Source organism: Amblyomma maculatum, chromosome 11 (assembly GCF_055883805.1).
Source record: "Amblyomma maculatum isolate TAMU_Amacu chromosome 11, ASM5588380v1, whole genome shotgun sequence".
Taxonomy (NCBI): Eukaryota; Metazoa; Arthropoda; class Arachnida; order Ixodida; family Ixodidae; genus Amblyomma; species Amblyomma maculatum.
The window spans coordinates 81,874,457-81,892,289 of record NC_139354.1 but is presented as its reverse complement, the minus strand read 5'-3'; the positions used below and the strand labels follow the sequence as shown (position 1 = coordinate 81,892,289).

Below are 17,833 nucleotides of genomic sequence, written 5' to 3'. Positions count from 1 at the left end.
AATACTGTTTCGAATTTTAAAATATTTCTTCCTCGTGTCCTTAGAGTCACTGGCAGAATGAATATTCAATAAAAAGTACGAAGTTATAGTCTGTGATATAAATATGGAGCGTTGCACATATGAAACACTGGGCAGTAATGTAGAAAACTGAGGCCAGGCCAAGTGAACAAACCTTTTATTAGCATCGTCCCTTTTGGTGCATATCACTTCCAAAACAATACAAAGCATAAGCAAGACTATCCGCAGCCTACTGGTGGTAACTTACAAAGCATTTGCGATCCTTGTTCAAACAAAGTATCACTTGACACTTCGAACAAGATAAGTAGGTTTAGCCCCCCGGGCATGCCTTGCAGCGATTCCGCCGTGTATTACATATGGGCCAGTGTTCCTTGCTGTCTTTTCTGACGTCGCGAGGGAGATATAAGCAGAATTTCATGAGTGGTGTAACATTCTGACTTGAAGGGCGCCCTGGCGGTAGCTTGTTGTAAAAGATAAGGCTGGCAGCGAGCTCGGAGAGGAATTCTCTCAATGGTGTGGGCGACGATCCTTGCTGATGAAAGATTCTTTTCTGCATGAGCCTTGCATTAACGCAAGTCATTTTTACGCATTACAGCATTAGGGCAAGCCATTAACGCAGCCTTTTTCAGCGTATGCCAAAATAAATACATATACCAGCACTTTGACCTTATGTGAAAAGATATCAGAAGCACATTTTGTCAAGAAGGTCCACGCCACCCATCGATTTGTTGTAGGCAGGAAGGATTGCTGGGTAATCTACAAAGATATGTTTTTTCCTTGCTTTTCCATCTTTTCACGGAGGTAACCAGGTTGGCACTAATGCAGTTGGAAAGGAGACAGAGTGGTTGTCGTACCACTTCACAGCACCATTGCCTTTTGACCACGCTTTTTCATCAGTTTGTCATCCATTAACTTGCCGCACTTGAGTCTGTTTGCGCGGACGGGGTCAATGTACAGGATTCCCATTTTTGTGAGCTCTTCTACAAGGTGAGAGCCAGTAAAAAAGTTGTCAGCAACAACTGGATTATCGTCTCGCTTTGGAAGGCTCGAACATAATCGGAGCACAGCAACAGCTCCTAACCCAAGCTGATAGCCATCCTGGTAGCCATAAAAACCTTTGTTGCAGCATTGATATACATCAAAATCGTAGCACAGACCTGATTCTCCAGAACGTTCAAAAAGCTTCAGGCCCATTTGCTTTTAGGCTTATTAGGCATGTATTGACGGATATAACACCGTCCATGGAAAAGGATCAAGATTTCGTCCACTGCTGACTTTTTTCTTGGGGCAAGCCAATCATGTTGCTGCGCAAGGAAGTGAGCCATGAGCGTACTTTGCAGCACTTGTCTTCTTTAACTTGTTCAGTGGCAGCTTCATTATCAAAGAAATGCAAGTGCCTTAATATTGTTTCAAACTTGTTTCACGCCATAGCCTGGGCTACTAATTCGTATCTGCTTCCACATTTGCAGTAAGCATGGACCCTGTGCATATTTACGAGTGCCATCCTGAAGAACATCCCCAGCACAGATGATAGTTCTTCAACAGTGAGGTTTAGGGGCGTTCCATGTTTCTTAAAGTGGTATTTGTTGCTCTCATCCACAACAGCTTTCAACATGGATCGGGAAACGAACATATCAAAGTATTGCTTAGCGCTCAGCGACTCTGCAGGTGGCAACGGAAAGTCGTTCTCGAAAGTCACCGGTTCGCTATCGAACTGCTTTTTCAGCATTGTGTACCGCTTCTTCGCGTTACTTGATTTCACGTCATCTGCAGAAAAATCTGTCGTGCTCGAAACTTCTGCTTCAGCCTCGGCAAGCACAGGGAGTCGTCCTCTCCTTCGTCACTGCTGTCTCCAGACACTTCATCTTCACTTCTCTCATCAGCAGAAAGAGAGAGAGAAAACCTTTAATGAGCATAATAATCAGTAAGATTTCGCAGGAGCTGGGTGGTCGGTGCCCCTAGTCCAGGGCTCCGCTGGCATCAGCTGACTTGCGGACTAGCTTGATAATCCAGGCTTGCTGGTCCAGGTTGTCGCTGGTCAGGGCCGCCTCCCACTGCTCGTGTGTCGGGCATGGCACTAGTAACGTTGGGTCAGGTTTGTCCTGGCATTCCCAAGAGATGTGATAGTGCGGGGCTTGCACCGCACCAAGGACACTAACTCGTGTATTTTGTTGGGCTTATCTTATTTAAAATGTGAAGATTATGGAATGTGTTTGTATTTTTCTCCAGTCTATAGCGTCCGAGGAAGAAAGTTGTTTGTGTGGTGATGAGAAAATTCTTTCTAACCGTAGGTGTTCCAGCCTTTCTCATTAGTGTCGATTACAGCAGGTTTGCACGAAGAAAACGTTTGGGCCTTTCTTTTAGTACGGAATAGAACAACGACGTTGAAATGGCAGTGGATGCCTGAATAATTGTTGAAAAAGCAAATTGAGCAAACCAATATCAGTGCAAAGACGTTAGCGGTAAATATAGAAATGCACGTCAAAATACAGAGGACGCATGTCAAGCACAAGAACAATGTTGCATATCTGCAACAGCTAAAAGTATTGAATTTTCTGCCCAGCGTTGCGCATATGCAACACACCACGTGAAAAAAATATATTTTCGGACAGAGCAAGCGCAAAGGAAACTTTTCCGTTCTACACAAGTTTCTAGACTATAGGCTACATACATTAAGTGAAAAATGCAGCGCACGTTCACACAATTGCTCATAAAAAGTTTACGCTACCTTGTCTGTAGAGCATGTGGACGACGAGGGCGCCGCCATTTTGCAAACTGAAAAAAAAAAGACGATTTTCGGCCCCCAAGCGGCCACGATGGTAACTTGGTAGAACAAAAACCCCTCAATTGAGAGTAGTAGGGACAACGTTTAACGATGCATTAGGATCCCCACAAATGGCAGTGTGCGTAACTGGGTGTTGCAGATTTGCGACAAGGGGCAGTAACTTAAGAGTATCTGGGCTGTAAAGGATGACTTGTTAGGGTTACACAATCTTCTGTGATGCTGGCCAGCTAACTTCTGCTTTGTGCATTGCTACTAACGATGCAATTTTTCCTTCCGTGAGAGGAGGCGGAAAGTTCAGCTTCTAGTCTCTAAAATTGGCTTATAGTTCATGGACAGCAGTTGCAGTTATGAACTATGGTGGCGTCCGCTCATGCAAGTAAAAGTATTTTCTTTTACGGATTGTTATTGGGAAGCCAATAACATCGCTCTAGGAAGGAAATAATTAAACCCCTAAATTCCTATCGGTTGATGAACAATGACACCCGGCAAAACACATTCATTTCCGCACGATATATCTGGAATGAAGAGAAAAGCCCAGAAGAGACAGAAGATTCAACAATTAAAATCACACTGCTTGCTTTTCTCGACGATACTATCTGAGCGCTGAGATATATCTTGGAACTCTCTTCATAGAAGCTGCTTTACTTCTAAAAACCACTTAGAACTTTTTAAAAGATATTCGTTTCAATGTACATCACGATAAAAAGTCTCCTTTAGGGTAAAAATGAGTAATATAGAACATGCGCTGGAATTGTAGAAAGACTGAGGGAGAGAGAACGCTATGTCTCACAGTCAGTTGCTAACCTCAGGATCAATTCGCATGTTTGCCGCGCCAGTTGCATTGTCAAAATGATGCGGTAATTCATACTGCGCTAACAAAATGGGGGATACGTTTTAAACATCTTGCAGACTGCATGGAACATTCGAAACAGCGAAAGCCACAAAAGCTTTCGGAGAAGGAGAGTTTTTATTTCCATTACACCGCTGATGGGTAAGCAGCCGGTTGAAATGAAGAAACTTATTTCAGTCGGACGTTGCAGATATGCCAGAGTAATCGGAGATAATGACGAGATATAGATATGCAGTTATCAAACTAATCGGTATTTTATTTTCACCCTTTTACAGGCATTTAACTCTATTGTGAACCAATGTTCTAGTAATTACACAGCATTTCAAGAAGAAGGAGGTAAACAAATGGCAAGGGGATTTTTCTATTCCTATGTGCAAGTAAGTTAAAGTACTTTTGTCTCCTACTTTATTATTCTGTAGTCCTACAAAGTGGCCGCCGTGTGAACACCAGGGACGATATACTGACCCTGATGTTAGCGGGAAAAAAAGTTCGTTCCTTTTAAACGATTTCTGTTAGACAGGATGACGTATGCCCTGAATAGGTTTATGAGCTTTTACCCGTCGGAATTTAGTCCTCATAAGTAACGACGCATCGATTTTACCGAAGCATTACGTTATGCAGCATAAGTGCCACTTTGTCTCATGGTTGAAGAGGTCGAAAAGTTGGCTATTGTGCAAATGGGGCAGAATTTACTTCGCGGTAATTTACATGAAGGCCGTTGCAGCTCCTTAGTTGCCGTGAGCCTAATTTATAACTTTTAAAGGCATTTTCCTTGTGGAATAAAAACCTCTCACTTTTCTTGGGAGGATCATGCCTGCTTTGAAATAAGCAAATGTGAGCCAACGTGGACTTTTATCGCCATCTGAAAAATGCTATTGTGTTCCAAACTTTCTTCAGCAAATGGTAAGCTTGTTTGCATCTCTGCCCAAAACTCGAGAAGTGAGTACAAAACAAACGATATAAGCTGCTAGAACTTGTTTGATCACTTCTTAGCATCGTTTCGCGTGTGTTTGCGCCCTAGTTGTTTGCGTGAGTGCATTCATACACTGGCATACACTGGCATGCACTGGTTTGGCACCACGTTCACTGCTCACAGACCGCAAGCGCAAACATGACGTGGGAACCAAATTACATGACACCAGCCATAGCCTATATTAGTCTCGCCCAGTCAAGGGCGCCAAGGTCAAAGGGTGCCGACCGTCGCCTTCATGGTCGTAGCGGAAAAAGGAGTGCTCCGTCGCCGCGCCCGTGCTGGGCTGAGATAGCGGCTATGAGTGTACACCGCTATTGGCAGCACACTTTGTGGGGTGCTACGCTTTCCGTCAACTCTTCTGGCGTTCCTTTAGGGCAGTGGTAAGCTGGATAAGATTCGCGGCCTATGTGAGCTGTAAAACTCTGCAGCACAAATATGCCTCTTTTATATTTATTTATTCGTCCATTGGGACGCAGGTAGGAAATTTTATGCCTCTCACTGTCCAAATCATCTAATGTCCGAACGCAGAGACACGTGTCGTCTGCTCGGGCAGCTTTGCACACAGCACTGCCGAAACATCCTGTGGCGGGTAGCCTCGTCTCGAAAAGAACAGTTTATTAACATTTTGCCGCCAACATCGATCTTGTTTGTACATTTGGCAGCTTAGGACTGAGGATTGGTGACGTCCAAGGACCGAGTCGCGCCTTCCTTTCGACTGTAACCCCAGACTGATATCTTAATAATCTGCCTTGAATACTTTGTCTATTTGGTGATGGCAAGCAGGCAAGGCTATACGCCGACTCGAAATAAATGCTTTCCCGTTGCTGCAGCCCAGGATAAGCACTCAGCAGGAAGCACTTCTAAAGGAGGAAGTCGGAGCACAGGTCTCTAATTAACATCCCTCCAGCCAAACATAATTGCTTCGATTGCGCGACCTTCATGTATGCATCGAAATAAAGTGGGTGAGAAAGACGCGCCATAGAAACGCTTGCGAAAAGAGCGACAAAATGTCCCTAGTATTGGTGGGGGCTCTGGCTGTGGCGAATAATAAATGGTGTCCTAACTGGCTGTGCCTCGAGGCTATGTCGGATCGCCTTCTTCATTGCACCTCCAGGGGCACTAGTTTGGTTGGCGGGAGTCCCGAAGTTGGAAGCGCCTCTTTACGACGAGCTGCAAAACGAGGCGCATCGATTCTTTGATTAGATTTTCCAAAACAAGATAATCGAATTGCAATTCTTGCAGTTTTATGCAGGCAGCGGAAAGTCCTCCTCTATAGCACAAATGAGTGCTATAGAGGAGTGCTGACTGCGCTTCCTATAGCACGACTGGTAGCGAGGGAGCAGAAGAGCGCGTTCTCGAAGCAACCAGTCGTCATGCATTTGCATGGCGATCTCAGCCGTTACCCGCTGCCTTCTGTCTATGTATAGTCTGTAATCTATATTACATTTCGGCACATGTATGTGGTAATTAAACGAATACGACACTATGGCTTGCATCGTACATAATTTCTAACGTTCTATACACGCGCTTGTATCTGGGGCTAAAGTGATTTTATTTCTTTGTATGCTCGCGTTCTTTGCTTCACGTTCAGCAACTGTACAGTATGTATGATCCACCCTTAACCGCGTAAAGCACTCAAGGACCTCATTGGCTTCTAAGAAAGCGACATTTTGATCAGCACAGCAGCTGGGCTATGGAACTCACGTGTGCACGTGGTACGCATAAACCTTAAACTCACAGAGAAATTTCAGCATAGATACTTAGTTAGAGCTTTCGGCTCGGTTATTAAATTCATATACTGGTGCGTTATGCACAGGAAGTAAGTAGGTTCTGCGTAAGATTCTTCAAACGTTGTTTTTTTTCCCGGCCCGCATTGTTGACCCATGTTTCCAAACATTCACATAGTTTTTCGCGTTGCTGTAGTCAATACTCCTTTGGCATGCTCCAGGATTGTCTGCATGTAATTGTTTGCGCTGGTGCAGTGATGTTGCGCTTGTGCAGTGACGTGAAGGTACAGCGGTGGAATTGAGGTAGAACATCCACCGCGCGTGCAAGAGGACCGTGCTTCAAATCCTGGTGCCATGAAATTCCCCACCGGATAAAAAAAACGCCGCGGCGCAATATTACTGTCCATCATGGTTCACCAACTCGCCCAATCAGCCGTTCTTCTAGAATTACATAAATAAGGTTTGGGGTGCGACCTATCCGTTGAACACTTCGGGAAATGCACGCCGTAGCCTGAACAGGATTTAGCCACCGTGGTGTAGTGGTTGGCCACAACCTCATACGAATACTCTAACAAACCCCCGGTCCTCATACTTAGCGGCTGCGAAGCAGTTGGCAGTGGCGGCAGTCAGACATTAAACGCAGAAAAGGCTGCTAAGAATCTCTAGGGGTTGACAGGCCGCCGTTTTGAACTGACCCTTGCATCGTTTAAATCTAGAGCCCTAGCTAGAGGGGCTAGTTTAGCAGTACTGTTGAAGAAGTTAGAACGTATGAAATTTGATGGGATAGTTTTCAGTGAGGTTAGGAGGCCAAATGAAGGACTATACTTAACGGTGGACGTAACTGTGCTAGTGGGGTTTACCGGAGACACAAGAACTAGGAGTAGGGCTCCTTGTAAGTAAGGAATAAATCTGGTACATAGAGAAAGTCTGTGTGGTATAATTCAGAGGGTTGCAGAAATTGGAATTTAGCTTAATAAGCGGTATAAACTGAAGGTTGTACAGGCCTACGCGCCTACATGCAGTCATAATAACCAGGCAGTTAACGTTTCTACGAAGGTGTATAATTGGCAACAGGAAAAAATAAAGACGCAATATACTTTCCTAATTGGTGACTATAATGTCAAGATAAACTAAAAGCAGTCTGGAGACCAGCAACTAGGCGACATGGTGTTGGTTCTAGGAATAGCAGGAGGGAGGTACTGGTTGAGTTTGCAGATTGCAATTACTTATTAATCATGAATACCTTCTTCACATAATGAAATAACCATAAATGGATATGGAAACGTCGTAAAGGAGAAAGTAAAAATGAAATTGACTTTATATTGTGTTCGAACCCCGCCATTATGCGTGATGTAGAGCTAAGCGGATATGTGCTATGCAGAGACTTCAGGATGGTAAGGCCTCGAATTAGCCTAGGTCTGAGGAGGCAACGGAACAGGTGTAAAAGAAAGAAGTTCATCAACGAATTAGCAATGATGAAGCGGGCAGAAGAATTGAAGATCTCGCTACAGAATAAATATTTACTTCAACCGAAGAGGATCATCTTAGCGTAGAAGCAATCAAGAATAATTTTAGAGGTATCATAATGAATGCGCGGTAGAAGTAGGTAATAGGAGAGTTAGAGAGATACCGGTAAGCTGTCTAAGGACTCGAAAGATTTCATGAATAAGCGCCACAGACTGAAAGCTTCCAAACCGACAGACAGGATTGAGCTGGCAGAGATATCAAAGCTAATCAATAAACGTAAAGTGGCCGACATTAGTCAAGTCACTTGCTTCTGAAGCGAATTTTACCCGCAGTCCCTTCCATCAATGGTCGAAATAAAGAAAATTATAAATTATAAGGAAGTATATCACAGGAAAAATTCAGCATGCTCTAAAGAACGGACGCAACCTTACAGCGTTGAAGAGGAAACTGCGCTTAAGCAAACATCAAATGTATTCGCTAAAGGACATGATGATCAATGTCGTCATGAATATGGACAGGAAAGCAAAGTAGCGGAGGAGTTTCCCATTGATCTATACATTAGCAGAAGTAGTCAGGACAATAATGAGATAGGCAGCAGTGAAAAACTACTCAGACGTTCCTCCAGTGATGTACCTCCAGTTACCAGAATCATGGAAGAGGGCTAATATCTTAGTTAATAAGAGAGAGGACACTAAAACCTGAATATTACTGAGATATCAGATTACTATCTGTTACATATAAGGCGTTCAGTAAGGTAATCACTAGCAGAATCAGGACAATCTTAAACTTCAACCAAACGAGAGATCAGATAGGTTTCCAGAAAGGGTACTCTACTATCGATTATGTTCATGCCATAACCAGATGATAAAAAAATGCTCGCAATATAACTATCCATTGTACATGGCAATCATTAATTACGAAGATGCATTTGAATCAATAGATACATTAATCATACATTCATTCCAAAATGAGGGTTTAAACAAGCCGTATGTCAAAATACTGGAGGAGAGTGAGAGAGACTCTTTAATGGAAAAAAGAGAGAATTTTGCCGGCGTTTAGATTTCGCTGGCATGCTACTCTGTATAGGAAAGGGAATTCGGGAGGGAAAGATTGAAAATAAATGATGAGGGAAATAATAGAATTGAAGGGGGAGATAAAACACGGCCATTAAATACGTGTTAAGGTGCTTCGTGAAGTAATGATAAAAAATCAAATAATAAAATGCATGATCCGACAAATGTGCTTATAGAGTTCACAGCTTGCAAAATGTCTGAGGGAAACATGCGAGGTGCATTTATAGTTTGCCAAGGAGTCCAATGTCTTTCAAATATGTAAATAAAAAGTTAATCGCGAGTCTCTGTTGAACTTTTTATTTACATATTTGAAAGGCATCGGAGGATATTTATAGTGGCTGCACAGCAACGGCAGTTCTGCATAAAGAAAGTAACGAAATTCCCATAAAGAAGAATGTTAGCAAGGAGACATGATCTACTCAGTACTATTTCCAGCTTTCTTAGTGGAAGAGATCATAAAGGATCATAGGTTAAGGGTTTATGGAGAATACCTCAGTAATCTGCGATTTGCTGATGACATTGTCTTGCTAAGCAACTCTGGGGATGAACTGCAAATAATGATTGGCGACCTAGACAGGAAAAGTAGAAAGGTAGGGTTGGAAATCAATATGCAGAAGACTAAGGTAATGTTCAACAGCCTCGGAAAGAAACAGCAGTTTACATTAGGTAGCGAGGTACTGGAAGTATAGTAGGCGAATATGTCTACTTAGGACAGGTAGTAACCGCAGATCAGGACCATGAAAAGGGAATAACAAGAAGAATAAGATTGGGATGGAGCGCATTTGGCAAGCACTCGCAGATTATGACTAGCAGCTTACCGAAATCGCTCAAAAGGAAAGTATACAACAGTTGCATCTTACCTGTACTCACCTATGGAGCTGAAACGTGGATAATAACCAAGAGAGTTCTACTTAAGTTGAGGACAACCCAGAGGGCTATGGAACGAAAAATCGTCTGGGTAACGTTAAGAGATAAGCGTGCAAAGGTGGTCATAGAAATAAATCGAGTAATGGTATTCTAGTGGAAAACAAGAAAAGGAAATGTGCATGGGCAGAGCATGTAATGCGTAGCGAAGACAACCGATGGTCGCTTATGGTCACAAACTTATTCCAAGAGAAGGAGTGTTGAAGGGGGTGGCAGAAATATAAGTAGTTCGCAGGGGTCAGTTGGATGCAGGTAGCACACGAACGGTCGGTTAACTGGAGGGACATGAAAGAGGCTTTCGCCTTACCGTGTGTATTGTTCGGCTGTGATGATGATGAGTTATGTTCCACCCCCATAAAGGCACAAACTCTGGAAGATAACAAGTTACGATGATTGCTGCTGAAGTCACCACGCAAAATTATGCGCGGTGCAAACAGCGGAGACTTGTAGTGTAAGCGCCTGGTTGCGGAAATGCGCCTCAACATAACGAGCAACTAGCTTTTCTTGAGGCACGCGAACCGGCTCTAATTTCCTTTTTTTTTAGAGCACGGGCATGTATAATATACGAGAGTATGCTCTAAGATCGCCATACTTCTGAGAGCCTAATAGTTCCACTACCTCACGAACCGTACAGTCGCCAATGGATGCCGAACACATGAATCGTAATTTGAAATCTTTTCAGCGGATAGAATGCCACTGCCTAAAAAATGTTTTTGCAAGCCGTTAGCTCCCGTCGCTGGGTAACTCGATTGCATGCTTTTAGAAAGACGCTACGGCGTCCTCAACCGCCTCACATAGCATAATTCTGGCTCCGTCATTGGCCTTGTCTTTTGTGGCTCGTCAGGTGAACGCATTGTTTGGCCTCACTTTCGCAGGCACCTCTCTGAACAAAAGGGCATTTCAAGGGTATTCTACAAGCACGTCAATTAGATCTTGAGTGATTTCTAGTAAGAACTGTGTCCGCACAACAAGCCACCACTCTTGGCGACGTGTGCTGAAATCCTAGCGATGACGCAGGATTGTCGCATCGTCAAAAAATCAGTGCACGCAGCGGAAATAAGTTCCTCAGCGAGCCCACATTGTCTTATCCTTGCCCTCGCTGTAAACCTTGTGGGGTTATCTACGGGGCTGCGGCCCCGCTTTCAGAGCCAAACGCTACTCTGCTACCTCAGACCAAACTGGTGGCCCAATGCACAACACGAACATCGAGGACCAAAATGTGTGTTCGTTTATGGGAGGGGTTCTTCGTCGGTCTTCCCCGGTCGCGCACTATCATGCAAGACGCAAGTTCAAAAGGGGGGGAGTCACCTCAGTCCGTAGAACCGTGGACGCGTCCGCCCGCTCCGCTCGTCTGGTCCGCACTCTTGTGCATACACTTATGTTCACGCACTCGCTTCCGTCTGCAACCGCCGCACTCACCGTGCGCCGCCGTCGGAGTACAGTAGAGAGTGGGGGAAGGAAGCTGCCCATGCTGTCCTGAGCACGAGGTCTCGCTCTTCACGGCCGCTGCTGTGGCGTGGCAAGGAGGGGAAGGGACTTGGCAGCTTGCCGGAGAGGCCCGGTGATGCTGTGTGCCTTCCCACGCGCACGACGAAAAGTGAGTCTGACGCAGACACTCTACATTGCACACAGACACTAGCAAAAAGCAGACGCAATGTTGATCCGGCACAATTGTCGCACTCATCTCTAGTGAAAAAAGTGTTTCAATCTGAACATTGGGCCCTTACGCAGTGGATACTATATGACCGAGAGAGGTCGTTAAGATAAAGTTAAAATATTGCAAGTGTGGTAAAATGTTTTTCAGGCAAAAACGTAAACTACATTAATTTAGAGGCATAAGTATTGTCTTTGGTGTGATCTTATTTTTACTGTTTTAATATTTGGCCATCCCTCTCGCAGGATCACTTTGCATCGTTCATAATCATCATCATCAAGTTGATGTCACTGGGAATAGGTTTCTGCACGCGTTTTGATACTTGTAACGCGACCTTATACATCGGCCGGTGCACGCAGATCTCGACCGTGTGCGTCAGAGAGCACACAATATTAACACGCATTTCAACAGTATTCAAGATCAAATATTTGAAATTAAAAATCAAGCGAGCAGATCATTTATTCTTATTTTCCAAAACGAGATCATGATTTTTGTCTTCCAGCTCACAACCGGAACTGGATCAAATTTGTTGTAATAGAGAGTATTGTTGCGAACCATTTCAATCTTTATTAGCTGCTTCTCAATGGCTGCCAGCGTGCGGCCGCGGCCTCTGTGATTTTACCGCGAGGGGTGATTTTGTACTCTGTTCATGCTTGTAGCGAGACGAGGGTTTACCATTTCGTTTGTCACGGAAGGTGCGCTGCGAACGATCTTAGACACTTGTCTCCGTTTCCAGAATGTTCCAGGTTTCACTGGGCATCTTTTGCGTTTTTATCTAAATGCTTCTTTGCAGACTTTATATTTAGCGCTGATGATTGTAACAGGCATTCGTAATTCGACGACTATCGAGCACTCTTCCTGCTATTGGCAACGCCGAATTGCTTCGTTTTTCTGCGGGCACAAGGCAACTCAGCAGTCCTTTTCTTAAGTGAAATGCCAGAGCCTTCGATTTTTGCTTATAGCCTTGTCTTTACCACCTGATATTGGGTGGAGGTGCTTCTCTTTGTATGCTGGTCTACCCCTTCAAACCAATGGGACAGCTCTGTTCCTGTAGCCCTGGGGACCAGCCTATAGGTCAACGAGCCAGCCGCTGAATTCAGGGGCTCCAGCCGAACATGGTCTATTGCCGAAACCCGTTAAACCACAGAATGAGAGATCAACATTCACAAGGTCCCAGTATTCAGTAGTCATCATCACTATCAGCCGGACTTTGCTTACTGCATGGCGACTACTTACTCTCTCATATTACTACATTATTCCGGACCTGTGGAAGCCGCGTCCACTTGGCTCCCAACAACTTAACCCCACCAATCCACCGAGCTTTCTGCAACCTCATGGTATGCTTTCTTTCATCTGGAATCCAATTTGTTGCCATTAGCAGCTATCGGTTATCTTAACTTGCCATTACATGTCCTGTCCTCGCCGATTTTCTTCTTGATTTCCATTTGGATGACATTAAATTGATCCGCTCTCTCTGATCCACTCCGCACGCTTCCCATCTCTCAGAGTTACATCTACAATTTAACGTCGCACGGCTCTCTCCGTTGTCCTAAATTGTCCATGAAAAGCTATTTACTAGAATTATAAAACGCGCACTAGCAATAGGTATCCCATCAATCCTCTCTGCGACGCAAGCTAGCTTCATTAGCACCGAACATATGGGCGATCAAACATGATGCTCCTCCTCTTCCCCCTCACTAAACTCATACCTGTGAGCGAGAAAAAAAGAAGAAATCAAGTGGGGACAATGATCCACCAAGGCCTGTCTCGCTCGAATAACTTGGGAGCACTAATGATAATGCGCGCCCAGCAACCCCATTCACATCAATGGAGAGGCTTGCGCGTGGCGATGTGGTGCTCAAGTTGACGGCAGTTTCATGAGAACCACATTTTAAAAATTGTTCGCAAATTATTGGTTCCGCATAGTACTTTAAACTCTGACTCGATTATTCGAAACGTGCACCTCTATGCATTGTTTGTATTAGAATTGTACGCAAAGTAGCATTCAGGAGCCCTTTATGTAGAACCCTTTTCTTCCTTCGCTGTGACGCGTTCAGGATTCTTGTGACTGGTTGCAGGGGGTGTTTAGAGCACGCAGGGTCCACCACTAGATGTCAAGTGGTAGTGACATGACCATAGGCAATAATCGGAGAGGCTTGGTTGTCACTAAAAAAAGTTCTTTATTAGGCTGACTTGCTTCCTCAAAACACACAATAAATTTTGTGGTGGCGATAACAGGAAGCTTACTTGTCGGTTGTCGAAGTGTGAATCTCGGTGCAGTCGGAAGCGCTCAAATATAGAATTGTCAGATAAATATCTAAAACAATATCTAGAACAGTCTAGAACAATGTGGGGAGCAGGGACATAAGACTTGAATAATTCGCGATATATCTGCGAAACTTGCGCGACAATAAAAATGATAATATACGCACTCCGGGGACACTGTTCGTAAAGAAAAAACGAAGTTTTATCACGGGTTATTGATAATATGTAAAGAACATGCGCGTTCCATATTTCCCGACGATTGTTGCCAGTATCGTTAAAGATACGATGCAATGCATTATCAAATAATTCTCTTTTGGAAAGGAGGAGAAATATGGACAAGATGGGTCTACGGTTTTTGTAAGCGGCTTGATATGCTCCCCTTTTATATGTTTTAATGTTCTAAAGCGAATTCGGCCAAAACTGGCGACGTAGTGCAGGTCTCAGGTAATTACAGGCATCACGAGTTGTTAGCGGGCTCTCACGTCGGATGGTTTATGTGCGCTTGGCGTGTAGACTTTATCGAGACCCCGCCAACATGGTCAGATTGAACTTCCGTTATCCAACTGAGCCTCAGGTCGCTTTAGACACTCAGCCACTGCGCCATCTCTCTTGATAGGCTTATTGAAAGGTACATAGCAAATGAAATGAAGGAAGCATTAAGGCCAACATTTGTGGTAGGTGTTTGAGTAATTCAAAAATAAACCTTTTCCTAAGTTCAGTAGAAGCAAAACGTGTTGGTTGCTGATGTGTATAAAATGAAAGAGTACTGAACAAGGGTAGATGGAAAGGGGGGGGGAGAAGCCTCAGTTCGCAGGTCGAGCCAACGTTTCGATAAGTGGACTTGTCTTCATCTGAAGACGAAGACAAGTAGCTTGTCGAAACGTTGGCTCTTCCGGCGAAGTGAGGCTTGTTCCCTCTATCCTTGCTCGGTGCTCTTTCATACCATTTAAGCCATCTTCTTCCTCTCGGTTTACCTCGATACGCATAAAGTAATTCATGCCATTCCTCCTTCTCAGGATCGGCTATGTAGCTTCGAAATCAGAAATTGGTGTTGTTCAAACGACCTTCTGTTATTTCATGAATCTGAGATGGTCAACTATTAAACGCCTCCTATATAATTATTGATGGTCAACTATTAAACGCCTCCTATATAATTATTGAATTTTTTTTCAGCGATACTGCGGATCTAATGCCCCAGATGAAGAGCACAGGTAATAAAAAAACACCTACCAGTCTTCTGCTATATGCACGAAAGTGAGGTATTTAATATGTTCAGGAAATCTAAAATTACTGCTCCGCATAATTTAACATTGAGAATGAGTACGTTGTCACCTCAATGCACCAAAACTGTCACTATCGCGGCTGGAAATGCCTACAAGCCTAACATACCTACGACAAATGTTTTCCTGGTTTTGATGTAATAGCAATATTGTTTTGGAGGCTTTAACTTTCTCTTGAGGTTACTAGCGCCGTTTAAATATGCCTGCTCAAGAACGAAGCAGACAAAATTAATTGCACGAGACAATATTTGCGACATAAATTTGAAGGAAATAGAAAATTGATGTTCCACTATGAAAGAGGGCGGCGGCCAAAAACAATTTGAGCGTTATGTCAGGAAGCACCAATACGTCTAAACGGAGAAAATTGGGCCGCCACTATCACACTGCCGTTTGCAGAGCACGTTGCAAGATAAACGAGAGCGGGCTCGTCTTGCAGTTTTCATTTTGTTCTTTTTGTCCATAACAAATTTCAGGTCGATAAGCACTGCAAATGTAAAACAATACATTATGCTTTCCTTGATTTTCTAATTTTTCGCATCGTGTCCATTCTCAGTATAGCGAACATTTTAATATTGGCCACGAGGAATGGTACACACATTGCTAACGAGGACAAAATAACGAGAGAAAAATGCTGAAATTTTGTTACAATGGTACGTTTCATACCAGAGTATGTAGCGCCGAAGAAGTTAGTTTGCATCTATCCATCCAGCACCCAGATTTATTGAGTAACGGCTGGGGTCAACAAAAGTTAACCTTTTCTTTCGTTTCGGCTGTTATGTATATACGCCAAAATGTACCGGAAGCAAAATGTCCCTTTCGACACTGACATATTGACGGCAGTGAGCTCGACAGGCTTATTAAGGGCTTGACGGCTGCCATTATGTTATTTTTCACCAGTCCTTGAAGCAGTAGGGGTTTGCTCCACGCTAAGCTAGCTGTTTGTAATTATAAGGAAACAAACACATCGTCACATCAATACCTGAAAGATGGAGCTGAAAAAACAACATAATGAGGTATACGAACAGGGTGTACAGCGAATAAAGAACTCAAGTAGCATGCAGTGTGGGGCCCCTGAGAGTCCCACATGGGCAATTAGTGCTCAGACAACACTTGTAATGAGGACCTCGTCACCCTGTGGACCATTAGTGGAGCCGCCCTAATGCGGCATGCGCTGTTGACCCTACGTTGACCCTACATGGACTTCTCTTGAGTTAGCCCAGACCATATTGCTACATTGGCCCGCATTGGTGCTTTGTCGGGTACTTGATTGCTGATGGAGTGTTAATGTTTGCTCAAGGTTAAAAAAAATCCTGTTGTTGCAAGCGGAGAACCCCACACTTAGCCGCTTGAGGTGCAATGTCGGCTCTTCTGGGGTTGGAAATACGGCCGGCCCACATGCTACCAATAGGAATTCCTTGTAGATTATTTCAGGGTAACTGGAACATAAAAGCCGGATCTGCACGTAAACGCCTCGTCAAGCCCAGGAAAACACGCTGTATGTCCCACAGCAACCTTTTTGCAGTCGGAAAACCACCATGCTCACATGCTGCCCACAGTGGCTTTTTGTAAGGTACTTGATGGCAAATGCAACATAGATATATGCTCTTCAGGAAAATACCCTCAAGCCTAAATGAGCTCCCACACAAAAGCCCTAGGGTTTCACATTGGCCGCGGGAGGCTGAAAAGCGGACGCGCGCAGTTGCTGCCCCCTTCAATCTCTTCTCGGTCACTTGAGGGCTCAGCGTTCAGTGGTGTCCGACTCTTCGTGGCCCTATGGACCATTTCACGCCACACTTTCAGCTCTCTCACTATCCTCCTAACATCACATAACATCATATACAGTGCCTCGAGGTTGCCATCTAACCATCGCGTCCGCTGCCTACCCCTTCTCCGGTGACCCTCAACCTTTCAAAATATCAAATCTTTCTCCAGCGACTCCTTTCTTCTCATCAGATGACCAAAATAGCTGAGCTTTAACTTTAGAATTTGACCCTCCAATTGAGCAGTCAGGGTTTATGCTCAACAATATTGTTACGTGGTGGCACCCGCACCTCCATCAAATGTTACGTGGTGGCATGACAAGCGATGGAACACGGCGACACAACAGAAGCAGAACGACGTGATGACATGAGGATGAAATATGCTTTAATGGCCAGCGGGCCTGGCGCGAGCGCTCCGCCCCGCGCCACTGCCCGCTTCGTCATCTTCGTAGCACTATCAACTCATTTGATCGTCTGGCCGTCCAAGGAACTCTCAAGAGTCTCCGCCAGCACCACAATTCAAACGCATCAATTCTTCGGCGGTCAGCCTTCTTCACAATCCAACTCTCGCATCCATGCATCACAATTGGAAAGATCATGGCACGAGTTATACGGATCTTGGTTGGCAGTGTAATGTCTCTGCTCTTTATTAGGCAGTCAAAAATAGCCATGGCTCTTATTCCCAGAAGCAGGCGTCTCCTAATTTCATGGCTGCAGTCTCCTTCCGGGGTAATCTTGGAACCCAAGAAGAGAAAATTTGTCACAGCTTCTACTTCTTGTCCCTTGATGCTCGAGGACCTGATAGGGCAAGACGCCATGATCTTCGCCTTTTTAATGTTCAGTTTAAGCCCAAACTTCCCACTCTCTTCTTGTATGCGCATCAGAAGTCTCTTGAGTTCCATTACCCTTTCTGCCATTAAAGTGGTATCATCCGCATAGCTAGGTTGTTGATTAGTTTAACAGCAATGTTCACTCCAGCTGAAGATTTTACAATTCTGCTTGAGGGTAGCTGCATTGTAAAAGTGGGCTCCCTGCTTAAAATAGTCGCTAGTCAAGG

The 17,833-nt window shown here is 44.4% G+C and overlaps 1 pseudogene; it reads right to left on the bottom strand.

Moving 5' to 3' along the window:
* Positions 1-1,314: 1,314 nt before the first annotated feature.
* Positions 1,315-12,694, bottom strand: LOC146174265 (uncharacterized; annotated as a pseudogene).
* Positions 12,695-17,833: the final 5,139 nt, after the last annotated feature.